The following is a 16008-nucleotide window of genomic DNA, read 5'->3' as shown; positions in this document are numbered from 1 at the left end:
GAAAATCAATCACAATTAGTTCTGAAGACAGCCACATAGATTTTTCTGAGTTCTGTCCTTTTCCCAGTGAGATTCTGGTGGAGTCAAGGCTGAGATGAGGGCTGCCAGCCAGAGAGAGCATTTGTGTCCTGACCCTGTCTCAGAGCCCCGTTTCCAGCCGGCTTTTCCTCTGAGAACAGGGTGAATCAGCATCTGCTTGGAGCTCTGGTCTGTGTCATCCCACAATAACACTTGCTCTATCCGGAACACATCCGAGCTCCTGTAACCCCGCAGCACCCATCCCTCTCGGTTCCCAGGGTCTGCGGGCTTGTCTGATGTGCTTATCAAACAGACACTGGAATCTCACCACTCTTCTTCAGGCAGATGAGTTATGGAGTGTCTCCAAAAAAAGCACAATCGAAAATATTTTTTATTTGGCCAAGGCTCAGTCTCAGTCCCGTTTCCCTCTCTGTATCTGAAGAACACTTGCAGCAGGGTCGTGGTCTGACCTGTGGCCTAGAGAAATGGGCCGCCGATGGGAAGAAAGGCGGGCTGGCTCTGTCTGTTTCTCTTCTAATGACTTTCAGTGAGCTGGAAGGAGGCTTGTGCCAGGGGTCTCTTTGGGTCTTTCTGGAACTTTGCTACAGGGAGTGAACAAAAGCAGCTCTCTTCCGGTTTGAGTTAGGACCGGAAGGAGAAAGAGCGGAGCAGCTCAAGAGCTGGGGTCTGCACTGTAGTGTGAGTGGGATAGAAGCTGTGGTGAGTCCGGACTGGAGGCAGAAACAGGACCGCCAGGCAGATTCCATCTGTAGTACTGTTGGCCAAAGGGCCAGTGTTCAGAAAGTCAATATGGAGGGAAAGAGCCAAAAGGCCCAAAAGGGAGGTTAAGAGCATGAGAGAGGAGAGAGGGCAGGGGGAAGATGCTGCCTGTGCCCAGAGGGCTGCTGTCCCACCTTGACGCTAGTAGCTACCACTAGGAGATGGTAAGAGGCCTGGGATGGTCTGTCCACTGTTGGTGGAGTGGGCACCAGGAGAAATTACATCTGGAATGGAACAACTGAGAGTATGACAATAGCAATTTCAGATATGTAGATGACATTTGGGGGTCCTAACTCAAACCTCAAATATTCTGACTCATATATGGAAAGAGACAATGAGAATTGAGGGTCAGGACTTAAATCAGAGTGGTTACCCGGGGATGTCCAAGTATTTCCTCATAAAAGCTTTATGTATGTATGTATGTATGTATGTATGTATGTATGTATTTAAGCAAGCATGAAGGGTTTTATTGGGTGGGTTTACCAGGAGGCACCCAGAGCTAGCTAGTCTGGGAGCAGATAAAAAAGGGATAAGTCTGTTGCATGGTGAAATTTTAAACTATCCAGACATCTCACCCCTTCTCATGCATAGTAATCTGAGGCAGTTGCTGCTTAGTGTTTGAATTTACCATGCTGGACTTTTCACTGGTATCCAAACTTGCAATGTTTGACCATAGTTGGGTGGGGAAGTCTCCATATTTCTTCTGAGGAAGGCTCCTCCCTGTCCCATTTTTTCCCTTGCCCTGCTCATCTCCAGCTAACTATCTTACATCCCCTCCTCAAGAGCTAGAGGAACAGGGGTGATCCATGTCTGTAGTTTCTTTGAGCTGGGCAGGGATGTAGACACGTCAGTGCTTCTTGCTCGTGCTGTCTGCCAGGGCAGGGCCTGTTGGCCCAGGAAAAGCTTTTGGAAGGTGGGTCAGTCCAGGGGTCCCAAATAGTGGTTGATGCCCACTGTAGAGAGGGGTAGTCCAGCCTGAGTCACATTTGGGATTTGATAGCCTGGAGCTGGGAAGAAACAAATGCCAGTTGGTTTAGGAGTAAAGGATCAAAAAGTAAGAGTATTGTGGCCAGAGGCCTCGTGAAAGGCAAGAGTCAAGAAAGCCAGGACTATGTTTCTTTCTATGGTGTCCATCCCTGGGTATCTTGCTCCTCAGGGTGGTTGCCTTTTCTATTAAGTGTCAAATGCTTTCTTGTCCCTGACATAATCTGTTGACATAGAAGTATCAATCCCCCTGAAACATAAAGCATAACCCTCTGGCTGCTGTAATCACGTCCAATGCTTGTCTGTTTTGAAGAACTATTCCCATGAGTGAGCCAATCTGGTGTTGTAGGTCTGTGAGTGATTTGGCCATAGTCTCTAGGCCATTAGCGAGTTCTCTCTGTTCTTCTATCCATACCTACAGCCATCAAAGTATCTGAAGTTGCCAATTGGATCCACCACTCCAGGGCCAAACCATAGACGACACCAGATAAAGTCTTTTATTCCCTGGAATTACCCAACAATAGCTATGCCTATTCACCCATAGAAGACTTTTGGTTCCTTTTCAAAAGAAATGGATAAGAGCTAGCATGGTAGTGCACGTTTGTAATCCCAGCATTTGGGAGGCTGAGACAGCAGGATCCGGGTTTTCAAACAGCCTCAGCCATTTAGGGAGGCCCTTTGCAACTCAGTGAGATCCTGTTTCAAAATAAAAAATAAGCCGGGCATGGTGGTGCACGCTTGTAATCCCAGCAATCAGGAGGCTGAGATCGAAGGATTGTCGTTCGCGAACAGCCTCAGCTATTTAGTGAGGCCCTTTGCAACTCAGTGAGACCCGGATTCAAAATAAAGAATAAAAAAAAAAAATAAGCCTGGAGGTACAGCTCAGAAGTAGAATGCCAAAACCACCAATAAATAAATAAATAAATAAATAAATAAATAAATAAAATAAAAAATAAAAATAGGGCTGGTGGTGTAGCTCAGATATAGAATGTCCTTGGGTTCCATCCCCAGTACCATAAATAAATAAATAAATAAATAAATAATAAATAAATAAGTAGATCCTCTTTAACCTACACCCTGACACTGACACTAGTAGGCACCTATCCTGGGCACCCTACTCTTCCTTGGATATTTGGCTTTTGTCATCCTATTACACTTACAGTGTTCAACCTTCTAAGCCTCTATACACCCTTAATTCCGTCTATAATCCCTATCTTTCTATAGAACAAGCCGCTCAAAGGCTGCTCAAAGTTAACTCCTCCTATGCCTGTGACTGTTAGTTTTGTTTAGATTCTTCACTTCAGGAAATAGGAATGGTATATCTGGCCGATCCTTATGACGGGGCCCAAACAACAGCTGAACTGTCCTATACTCATCAAGGAGGAAGATGCAAGTATCTAATCTTCCTCTTCAAGTAGTTAGATATGTAACCCAAGCAAAACAGTCTCTTTTTTCCATATTTTGTGAGCCCTCTCCCCCAAATCTCGGGCTCACTGTTTTCTTCTATGACTCTCAGGTCAAGTTCTTATCAGCATTTGGTCTCAGCATCCCTGGGGAACCGGAATGGGAAATTTGTCCACAAGCCAATTTAATGTAACAGTTGATATTATTGACACCTCCTGCACCTATTTTACTTTCACACTAGTTCCAGCAGCCAGTTGCTCCTTCATTGCTCTCATCAGACTTCATTCAGTTTTATTTGGAATGACCCTGCTTATACGCCTCTAGCCAATGGCTTACGCCAATGCAGATGGCAACTTGCAAACAATTCTGTAGCCTTCAAGGACCCTCTTGGAATGTCTTATAGATAAGGCTCAACATATGCTCTTGTGGGAAAACAGGACATCTGTCACAGCCCAACCCTTGTTTGGCCCCATTAGTTGCGGCCACTCTGGTTCCTGAGTATTGCATCCTAGGGAGCCATACTGGGTACTGGTTAACCTTTGGTACAGAGTCTCTTTCCACATCGAGTCCTGCATTAAAAGCAAAGAGTCTATTTCCTCTGTGGTACTCAAGCTCACATCTGCTCACCATTTAATTGGACTAGAGTCTGTACACTTGCATTTCTCTCCCTCTCTGTCCTCCTGGACCCTGGTGATACCTTGATATTCCTGCCTCTATTTGGGTTCTTGTCTCCCTCAGAGACCAGACCCAAAAGAGTAATCCAACTTATTCTGTTCCTGGTTGATCCTTACATCACTTCTGGGATGGTAAACAAGAATAGGAAGTTTAATATCCTCTCCCTTAATCTTGGGCCCTTGAAGGGCCCTTAATCAATAAATTTCATTGATTGATTGCACTCCCAGTATGAAAGTGGAGCCCAGGGGTATTCTGACTCCAAGCTATACTCTTAGACCTTTTTATTTTTTTTTAATTGAAACAGAGTCTTGCTAACTTTCTGAGGATCTTGCTAAGTTGCTGAAGCTGGCTTTGAACTTGCAATCCTCCTATCTCAGCCTCCCAAGTACTAGGATTACAGGCATGCACCAGTGTGACCAACTAAAGTTTTATTTTTTAAATTAACCAATCTATCTTTTCTTTATAGGTCTTCTCTCCTCTTTCCTGCCTTGATCACAGAACTACATTTTATACCTTTAACAACGATGGTATATTTTGACCAGGCTTAGGATGTACTGAATTTAGAAAAGCCTAAGCAGTGTAGGTCATGATACCTTTTCAAAAAATAATTTTTTAAGATAAAACAGTTAAGTCCCATAGATAATAGTTTTGCTTTCAGAACTGGCATGCCTTCATTCATTCAACAATGATTAAGCTCCTACAACATGTCAGATACATATCACAGAACAATAAAGACAAAAAAAATCTGCCCTTTGGAGCTAGCTAGACCTATTTAAAATATTTTTTAAATTAGTCAATCTTCATTTTGTTTTATGCAATAAGCTCATTTTTACTTAATAGTCATAAATTATTAAAAGATGTGTAAAATTTCAGATATTAATCTATAAATGGTCCCATGCACAGTTGACAACTTTTGGGTATGTGTGGTAGTAGGGATTGAACCCAGGGCATTCTACCTCTGAGCTACCTGTAGCCCTATTTTTCTTTTTTTATTTTGAAATAGGGTCCTGCTAAATTACCATGTGTTGCTGGCCTCAAATCTGCAATCCTCCTGTCTCAGCCTTCTAAGTACTGGGATTATAGGAGTGTGCTACAATGTCTGACTGACAAAATATTTTAGGGAGTACATAAAAAAGTTTGAAATTGACCATAATAATCTACCTGCTATGCGAAACAAAACTTCCCTGCATAATATGCATTTGACAAATTGCTGCCTCACTTCCACCTAATTTTTTTTTAAATGCTGAAGCATTACATTCCTTTCCACATGTTCTAAACAGGTGGAAAATTCTTTAGATAGAACCCTGTTCCTTTTTATTTTTTTTTCTTGACAGTACAGATTGAACCCAGGATGTTCTACTCTGAGCTACTCCCCCAGACTTTTCATTTTTTTTTTTTATTTTGAAACAGGATATTGCTAGGTTGCTGAGGGTCTTCCTAAATTGTGGATGCTGGCCTCAAACCTCTGATCTTCCTGTCTCCAATACTGGGAGTATAGGTTTGTGTCACCAAGTTCAGCAAGAACCCTATTCTTTAGCTTTATTCAATAGGTCTCCTTTTTCCCTCTGGAATTACATAGAACCTTGCCATTCAAAGTATGACTCCTCAGAAGGCAGCCCCAGCATCTCCTGGAGGCTTGTTAGAAATGAGGAATCTAGACTCAATTATGTTACCCCTGAGTTAGAATTTGAATTTCAGTAAGATTTTCAAGAGATTTTGTGCCCACTAAGGTATGAGAAGTAAGCCAGCTGTGATGGTACATGCTTGTAACTTGGTACTTGGGAGGCTGAGACAGGAGAATTGCAGACTCCAGACCAGTCTCAGCAACTTAGCAGGATCCTCAGCAACCTCACGAGACCAAAGTAAAAATTAAAAAGGGCTGGGGATGTAGCTTGAAGGTAAAAATGACCCTGGGCTCAATTCCCAGTAACACACACACACACACACACACACACACACACACACACACGAGCGCGTGAAGTACTTGTATAGTATATATCTGCTCCTTATCTCATAAAGAACAGCCTTTTAGCTCTTCAAACAGCTACTCCAATGGTCAAATAGAAAGAGCTCTGGCCTTTGAATTCTACCTAAGCAATTTATTAAATCATATCCTTTCATTTTAAAATAGGACCTCTCAAATAGACCTCCTAGATTTAGCAACACTAATTAAGTTGTTTATGTATAATGAACATGTGCGTGGAATGTAATGTGGAAACCAGAAGTGTTTCTGAATCAGAGATGGTCCTAGAGGCCGCCCCTCAGAGGCCGGAGCTGAGTGTGTCCACTCTCTTCTTGCCTTCAATCAACCTCCCTAGTCTCTGGTCCATAGAAATATCATCTTTGTTATCCTCACTTCTCATAGCTTCTGACATCTCCTGGGATCCAAGGTGGCCTTCTCCTTTGGCTTTCTTTCTGCTTCTACTAACCAACTATATCTGTATATCTCAAGTTCATAGACTTAGGGGAGAAGACATGATTTGTTCGTGATGAGCATGAAGGTTAACTCTGTTTATCAGAGTACTTCTCACAAGGCACTCTCTGGCCAGCGTAGGGAATGCATATTTTAGATCTGTACCCTCCCTAAATCAAGATAGATCCAGTGATCATGAAGGAGCCTTGTGAAAAGGGATGCGTGTGGCTGGTCACAGTATGTTATATAGCTCATTTACTTGTTCTTCAAATACTTGGTGAGCTTATATTCATGCAACGCACAGCACCAAGAATGAATATGAAGATATATACATAAGACATAGTTTCCTTTATTGCACAGCTCACATTCTAGTGGGGAGGTAAACAAGCAAATAAATAATTTTAGGCAGGATAAATGCTGTAAAAGATGTTCACATGGTGTGCTGTAAGTAAGGACGAAGGAGAAGAGATCAGTTCTACTTGAGAGGGATGAAGGAGAACATCACAGAGGTAAAAATAAATAAATAAAAGCTTTATGGACTAAGGACAGATAGAAGGCTTGAGGCTGGTGAGTTTCTCAGGGTGTGTTCAGGGCAGAAGTTGGCTGTATCCTGTTGGCATGGCCAGGTGTAGGGTTGAGGCTTCTGGACCAGCGATGATTCATCAGGGCAGGGATCCAATCATGTGGACTCTATAGATCTTCCTGAGGAGTTTGGCTACATTTCATGAGAGAAGGAGGAAATCCCTAAGTTACTTTGGTGGGCGATTATTATGGTCATATTTATGTCTTGGAAAGAGACCATCTTGGTGGCAGGAGCAAGAATGGATTTGAATTGGGTGACAGTGGAAGATGGAAAACAATGAAGAAACTCTTTCACTGAGAGAGTGAGAAAATGAAGGCTCAGACAAAGACTGGTAAAATAACTGCACACATGCTACTCTTTCTTAACCCCAGTCTGGGAAAGACAACATTGTGCCCAGATAAAAATTCATAGTCGTACTCAACTTAGTATGCAAGGCAGTTATTACTAAAGGATCAATAGATGAAACCTCTTCCAGGCCAGGTCTAGTCCAAGTCACTCATAGTGGAGACTGGGAACAGGGGGAAAAAGCCAGAAATATTTACACTGCCCGCACATCATCAAGAGAGTCCCCTTTTCGAGTTGTTTATGCCACTGTTCATCCCACGTGTGACCATATCCTCTCTGCCAATCACTTATAACTGGATAGTGCTTGATGGCTTTCAATAAAACGTTCATATTTTAATTCTCAGTCCAACCTTGAACGTGAAGCAGGGAAAGTAAGGTCTACTTTTTCTTTCTTTACAGCCTGAAGGCAGAGCTCATCTGGACTTCTTTAGCACTTTGGGTTCTTAAAGCCTTTCATCCCTCCAACAAGCTTTGGCTGAGAAACTTGCATCCTTAACTTAGAAGTGTCATGCACTGAGGATACAGCTGAACATGACTTGGTCTTAGGGTTTTTTCTTTTTTATGGCCCCATATTGAATTTATCTCAGTATATTTGTTTTATACCTTCTTCAAGATTGTCAGTTCCCTGCGGGCAGTCTCTGGAAAATATTACTCTTCCTAATCACAGCCTGGTTGCCGCACACGAGAACACCCCACGGAGACCAGGCATGCGGCCTGGATTTGCCCAGCCTTGGCTGGAACATCAGAGCTCAGGGATCTGGTTGCAGATCATCGTAGAGGTCTGTTTCTGATCATCCTGGCAGCTGTCTTTAATGCCTGCTAGTCATTTAACCTGGCAGACAGAAAGGGCCTAGCCCCCAAATAGAGTGTAAAACCACAACCGCAACCCGCAAGACCTTGAGGCGTGCAAATCCCGCGATTACCCGGTGGCAAGCATGGGTTTGCTGGGAGGCCCTGTCTTACAGGTCCTCTAAGTCCAGGTTCGCTCAGGTCACACCACTCTGGCTTGAGATAGACGTCCTGGAATGAATGACCTTCAGCTTCACAAACCTTTACGATTTCAGAACCCCAAGGATGACTTTGAATCCAAAAGCTTCTTGGGCCTCAAATGATCAAATCACTTGGGGATTTGGAAGAAAGAAGAGCCCTGTGATTGGCTGGTGGTGATGTCACAGTCATGCCAGCCTCGCCTTCTAAGTGGCTGTCTGCCTCTTTGACTAGCCCCCACCCTGTTTGATTTATACATGATGTTTTATAATAGACAAAGTGGCGCTCAAAGAAATTTCCTCAGCCTGGGCCACCCACCACCACCCCAGGCATGTAATAATGTCCCAGAAATACATGGCCTGTCATGTAGTATTACTTAAATATAGGCCTGAGATGTTTCTCTATGGTGATAGTGGGATGTGAGTGCTGCCTGGGCATGGCCCCAGGGAAGAGGGAGACAGACCACCATCATCTCAGCTTTCTTAAGCAGAGTTATCTTCCTGCATTATTCCAATCAAAGCTGTAAAACATGTTACTTTGGTGTCCAGCTCCCCTTCCTGGCATGTTAGGACAGGAATGCTGAAGTCCCGCTTTGTGCCCCAGGTCCCCTGCTCACTGCCTGAGTATTTTTGGGACAGCCATACTTGCTGAATGGCAGTTTCCTCCTCTGTGGAACAAGGGGCAATAATACAAACACACCAGGCAAGTTTTTGACAGGATTGAGGAACAGTGCTTTTAAATTAGAGCTATGCCAGTATGATTTAATAATAGTTATGATAAAGATAATAAGGATAAACTAACCTTCCTATTAGTGTCTGTAAAGCGTCTATTTTATAGAGAATCCTATAGCCAATATTAAGTATAGAATGTTTCATAGTTTTACAGAGAACATTGATACCCACTTTAGCATGTTTCATTGTTCCCCATTAATGAAGGAAGAAAGTATTTCTTGGACTTTTCCAGAGAACCGACAAGTGAGGAAGGCAGTGGAGGAACGGAGATTCTCAGAGCATAAACCCCACACCCTTTTTCATGTGCAAGTCTGAGTTTGTGCTGCTTGGAGGAGTGGGGGTTAGGCTTCCAGCCCCCACCCCAGACACATCTGGGTCTAAGAATATCCTGGGCTTTGGCCTATTTACACAGTGGCAACTGCTTCTCCGCCTGGAGTGTCTGCCTGGTAAGATGGTGTTTCTCAGTCTTTGTGCGCTCTGGCCCTTGTCCTCTATGCGTGGCAGCTGTGCCACTAGCATTAATTTCATTGAAGTATCCCTGCCCACTAATTCTTTAGCACTGAAAACAAATTTGTCAAGCAGACCCTTTGTGCAGAGGTAGCTCTGCCCCTTGGTCATTCTGTGCTAAGGCAACCAGGTCACCTCGTCCTTCTATGCAAGTGTCCCTGGCTTCAGTCCCTTTGTTCTCTGGAATTCATGAGCTATGGCTCTTCCAAGTCAATTTGTGGGGACCTTGGTTTTTTTTTTTTTTTTTTTTTTTTTATCTGAGCCTAATCCTCCTGGGTAATTCCTGAGTTCCCCTGGAAACAGCCTGAGGCAAAGGCAGTGGTGTGTAGGTAGTTTCTCTAGGAAGGGAGGACACTAGAATAAGGGTTGAAGGAGAGAAATAGCAGAGGAGGGCATGCTTATATGCTAGCACAGGGATGTGCTAAGGGACTGGCCACTGCTGGGAAAGGCACATGCGCTCCCACAGGGGAGAGCCTCAGGAAATATGTCTTAGCACTGTCAGCTCCAAGCATGAAGGAGGAACATACCTATCTACCATTTTTTCTTTTCCAGTGCTCAAGGGTGGTCCTCTGGATTTCTGGGTCTGCATTTCTGTTGGCACATGCATATGCCCCTCACCTTGGAGTAAGAGAAGCCCTAGGGCAGGAAGAGGAAGGCATGTGATATGCACCTAGGCAAAGAAAGCACTGTCAGGTACTCTCTGTGAGTCTGGTCCAGATCCAGCAGAAGCACTAGAGGTGTGTCTTGGCCAACATCCTCACTGCTGCAATCCCAAATCACTAATCACACGGCTTAGATGAAGGAAGACTCGCTCTGATTTTAGAGGTTTAAAGTTTCAGGCCATGTCAGACCGGGTCTGCAGAGTTCAGGGCATGGCAGTGGGAAGTGGAGAGAGGAAGAATGCTCCTCTCTCACATCCTGGGGACCAGAACAAGGGAGTGAGCAAAGGGACAAAGAACCACAAACAGTCCCTAAGGTCGCACCTCAGGGACCCCTCGTTAGCAACCAGTCCTCACTTCTAACATTTCTACCTTGTGGCTGTGAGGGTTGGGGACATTCTAAACCCAAGCCATTACAAGGTGGGAGCGGCAGGCGTGAGAAAAGAAGTAGAATTGAGAGGCTCAGAAGTGGTACGGGAGGTGTCCAGTGCAGAAGAGGATCACGGGGCCTGCGGGAGATTGTGATTGCAGGCCAGATGCTCAGCTGGAGCCTCCAGGGCACCATCTTTACAGCCTCACTCAAGGGCTCTGGCTTGGGAGGATTCAGCTCGCTGCGACGCAGACATAGAATGAGCTTTGGATTCCAGGTGTCCGGTTCTCTCTATGACTCAAGTCTCACACCAGAAGCAGCGCGAGCCATTAAGGATTTAATAACGTAATTATAACAAGGCGACACAGTGTGGGGAACAGAGAGGCACTCGGCTGCCTCAACAGCATGCTCCAGGCCTCGCCGAGGGCCACTCTTTCAAATGAAGGGGGGTGTTGAAAATGCAGAGCAGAAAGATTGATAATTATTTGAAACAAGCTTAAACATTTGGATTGCTCCAACCGCCTTAAATCACTCTGCCATATTTATACTTGACTAGTGTTCTACATAACAACTTCCAAATCAAAGACTTTTGAAAAATTTCAATCACTGTGTTTTGAAGTGATTGAGAGCTCAGGGCGTGAGCAGTGTAGAAATAAGGCATATTAACATTATTAGCGCGACAAATTTCCTGAAGTAGTTGCATTAAGAAATGATCAAGGCCTCAGCCTCTGTAAAGGAGAGGGAGCGGCATGTGGCTCAGGCGGTCTGTTGTGAAAAGATCTTAACTCTTTTGATGCTGAGAGGAGATCAGTCATCTGAAAACTGATGATTTCAAATGGATTGTGCTGTCGGACATATCAGGACAGTGGACGAGAGAAAGATGGAGCGAGGAGGAAGAAAGAAAATGATAAATATCCCGTGTGTGTGTGTGTGTGTGTGTGTGTGTGTGTGTGTGTGTGTGTGTACCAGGGATTGAATACAGGAGTATTCTACCTCTGGGGCATTTTATTTTTATTCACTCCAGCCCTATTTTATTTTGTATTTTGAAAGAGGGTCTTGTTATTTTTATTTTTTTATTTTGAAACAGGGTCTCTAAATTACTGAGGCTGTTCTTGAACCTGTGATCCTCCTGTCCCAGCCTCCCAAGTACTGAAATTACAAGCATGCACCACCACACCCAGAACCTTCTCTTATATAGAAACTGCTTTATGCTAGGTGCTATTTTAAGCACTTTACTTTTATTAATAATGTGCACTTACTCATCCTATGATTAATCCCATAAAGAAAATCCTATTGTGACCCCATTTTATAAGGCTGAAGAGCAGTGAAGGTCTTACACTTAAATACTGAAGAAGTCAAGACAGAAACCAGACTCACTTCAGAGTGCCTGCTTTTGCAAAAGGGAAGGAAAAGGTCATATTTCCAGCTCTGTAGCATGACAGAGATATTTTCTCATTTAAACCTTTGAAGAACCATCTGAGATTTTTATGTCTCATTCAATAAATAAGAAAATAGAGACCCAAACAGATTGACCAGAGTCATGCGGCTTGTGAATGGCAAATGTAGAATTTTAATTCTTCCCCATCTTTCTGGCCCCCGGCTCCTATTTTGGATATTTGTTAAAGGGTGAATAGCACTTAAAGAGCAGAAAGAACTAAATAATTGTAACATTTACAGAAAATTACAGAAATTGAAGAGTTCTCTCCTTTCTATCTACTGAGATTAAGACAACTGCAGCCAGGCATGGTGGCGCACGCTTGTGCTCCCTGAGCTTGGGAGGCTGAGACAGGAGGACCGCGCAGGTTCAAAGCCAGCCGCGCTGGTTTAAGAGACCCTGTTTCTAAAAATATAAAATAGGTCTGGGAGTGTAGCCTGGAGGTAGAAGGGTTTCCAGGAACCCCAGTGCCACCAAAAAAAAAAAAAAAAAGACAACTGCAAAGCAGTTTATGTAGCATAGAGAGTCTGTTACAGGAGCGGACTTGAGGCTGAGGGTCCAGGAGAAAGCAGGGAGGTTGGGAACTGGACAGGTTTGGTTCTGAATTACATGTTGATTTCTCACTAGCATCATGGCCTGAAGCAAGTAGAGCTTTTTGAGTGTCATTTGGAAAATGGAAGAATAATGGTTCCCTTGCAGATTTATTTGAGTAGTAAATGAATGAATGTGTCTGTAACATGCTGATCACAGGCCTGGTATATACTAGGTGTTAAGTAAATATCAGATGCCAGATTGCCATAAGAATGGACACCCCTGCCAATATTAATAATTATCATAATTCAGGTTGTCATATAGGACCATCTTACCAGTAGTTATGATTCTACCCCCCTGGAGAAAGTTAAAGTAAAATTTGAAGTATTAACAGAAACTCAAAAAGCCCTTACTGTGGGACTCAGAGATAGCTCTAGTGTAAACTTGATTTAGAAGGTAAGGATTTCACAATTTGAACATTTTGGCTCCTTCCATCAATTCTGTCTCTCAATGCACCCTGAAGTCAACCTCTTCCTATTCAGGTGGAGAGGGAGAGACAGAATAAACCCTGGCAGCCCTAATCCTTGTTCTGGTACTAAGAAACAGGTTTACTATCCCTTATTTCTTCTACTATACTATTCCAGTAGAGTTATGGCAAGTACTTTTTAATATTTTAGGCTGTCCATTTCCAAAATTTCCAAATAATCTCTCTCTCTCTCTCTCTCTCTCTCTCTCTCTCTCTCTCTCTCTGTATATATATATATATATATATATATATATATATATATATATATATATATATATTTTTTTTTTTTTTTTTTTGCGGTACTGGGGATGGAACCTAGGGGCATTCTACCTCCAAGCTACACTCCCAGCCCCATTTTTTTTCCTTTTATTTTGAAACATGGTCCCACTGATTTGCAAAAGGCCTCACTAAGTAGCTGAGGCTGTCTGTGAAGAGCAATCCTCCTGTTTAAGCCTCCTGAATGCTGGGATTACTAGTGTGCCTGCAATTACAAGCCACCATGCCCGGTTTACACTTTTAAAATACTAGACAGATTAAAGACAAGTCTTTTTTCCCCCTTCCTGTCTTTTGCTCAAGGCAGGCTGTGACTTTAAAATTAAAAATTAAAAGAAATACTGAAACTTTACATACATTATCTAATTTAAACCTCGTAATAGTCTGATAGAGACAAAATTGTTAGCCTTGTTTCATGAGTGAAAAAACTTTTGGGACCACTGAGCCTCATCTACATATCCAAAGCAATTGAATTTAAGCAAATACTAAAGATTGCTCAATATTATTTTTGGAGTGGTTTAATGATTAATAATCAGATTAATTCCAAGATGTGCTTCATCTTCCAAATCTTTTAAATGACAAAAGTTGGATTAGATAATCTTAAATTGTCTTCCAACTCCTACATTCTGGAATCTCTACCAAATTTAGGGAAGGCAAGAGAAGGGAAGCAAAGGGGCAAAAACATTTATTTATTCTGGTTGGAAAGAACTAAGTGCCAAATGGTGTACCAGGCACTTTTCACTTAATTGTCACCAAAAACCACATGAGAAGCTTATCAGTATATCCACTAAGCAGAGGAGGAAGAGAAAATTAAAACACTGGTATTACCCAAAATCATGAAGCTTGCAGTCAGCCAATTTAAAGCTTCAATCCTCTTTCTGAGCACAGAAATGATAGGTTATTCAAACAGGCCCTCTGAGAAAGCCTGCACTGAAAAGACCATTTGCTTCAGAGAAGGGATCCATCCTGAGCTTCTATGAGCCTCCTTAAAGCAATACTGGGTTGGGGAAAGTGAGTCTTGACCTTTGTCAGAGACAATTGTATGTCATCAAAACTGGCATTATGTGGTCAGGTTTCGTAGAACCAATGCCCTGGACTTTTCCAGACCAATAAATTTTGTTAGCTCCCTCCAATATGAGCAGATGATCAGTGTAGTAGCACTGTCTACACCATGTACCAAGAGCTCTGTCAAGGTAACCATCTCCAGGATGGCCACTCCAGGATGGCCACTGCATTTCAGATGTGTGTCACCCCCAGCGGGTTCTAAACCTGTTCAGGGATGTGTCTGTGATTATTACCCACCTAATGATGGGTGAGCTGCCAGACTACCACACTTAATTTCTCCAGAACTCACTGGGTTCTGCTAGTTTCTTCTCTCCCATGTGATGGCGCTCTTTGCTGTGTGGTTCTACAGTGCATCATACCAAGTTATGGATTTATTCAACTCAGAATGTTGGTCTTCTCACCCCCCACACACACACACCAAATAAGACTGATGTGCACATCCTTTGACTCAAGTGTCTTTTGCATCAGATTGAACAAGAAAATAATGATACTGAAGTAAAGGGTAGCTAGATCATAGATGACATTAATAAGAGTCAGGGTTGTAAAGGCACATTTTGCAAAGGGAAGAGGGATGGTTTGGGGGAACAGGAAGATAAGGGAAATCAGCATCTTAGCATGTAGCCAGGAGATTCAAGAGCTCCATAGATTGAGGAATGTGGGTCAGAACTGAGCCTGTGAGTAGGGAATATGTTGTAAGGCACAGCTTCTAGGTAGTGTCTGTGCAATGCATCTGAGTATAACAGAGTAAGGTGGCATCAGTCTGAACACCCAGCAATGAGAGGCACTGCTCCACCTATCCCTCATACCTCCTGGTAAATATCATTGTAGTTGGCTGAACTCCAGTGACTGTAGTAAGATTTTGCATCTGTAGTAGCTGTTAAGTGACCACGCTTGTAGGACTTGCTAGATTTTGGTCAAATGCTCCCCTATAACATTTATGACCAAGATTCTTGGAATAGAACTGGGATAAGGAGACAGTAGGCATTCAGTTCTGAACCCCACAGCACTCAGACCCCATGTGAGGACAATGAAGTAATGAACATGCTTTGTCACTCCAGATGTGAGGGTCTTTAGAGTGAACATTTTGTCTATAACCTAAACAGGAAGTGTTGGAGTGGCTCACTGTACACAGAGCTATTTGGACAGTACGTCTATTCCCTGGTTTGAACTGGTGTGACTCCTCAGCACAGGAAAACCAAGACTAGGCCCTTGAACTTTTAGGTGAGCCTAGAAATACGAATGATTAATCAGCTTCATCTTTGTTGCTTCTTGGTTTTGTAAGAAAGGCTAGCTGTGTACGGGAGGAGATTCGCAGGAGGAGTATTCTGATGAAGACAACCCAAGGACATTTGCATCCCTCTCTCCCTCTCCCTCATTTGTCACAGTTTCAGCCCTCTTTTCAGTCCAGCCTTTTCCTTGGCAAGCTTCCTGGGTTGACTTCTGTCGAAGTTGGATGATTATTGGAGTATTGGATTCCAATAGCCTTGGAAGGAGCCCAAAGCCTGCACTGCTGTTCATGTTTGATCTCCCATTCAACTTTCCGGAAGAAGTTGGCTGAACGGAGGATCAAAGATTTCTTCTCTTGCTTTCTCTTCTCCCCTATGACAGCCTCGGTGCTAGCAGTTTAGCACAGCAGCAAATTAACTCCTCAAGTGATCATCTGCTAAGAATTGCTCTCATCCTTGCTGAAAGGGCAGCACGAGTGGTCCAAAGATTGCATAG

This window comes from Muscardinus avellanarius, assembly GCF_963383645.1.
Source record: "Muscardinus avellanarius genome assembly, chromosome: 1".
In the NCBI taxonomy this organism is placed as follows: Eukaryota; Metazoa; Chordata; class Mammalia; order Rodentia; family Gliridae; genus Muscardinus; species Muscardinus avellanarius.
This window is presented reverse-complemented; position numbering follows the sequence as displayed.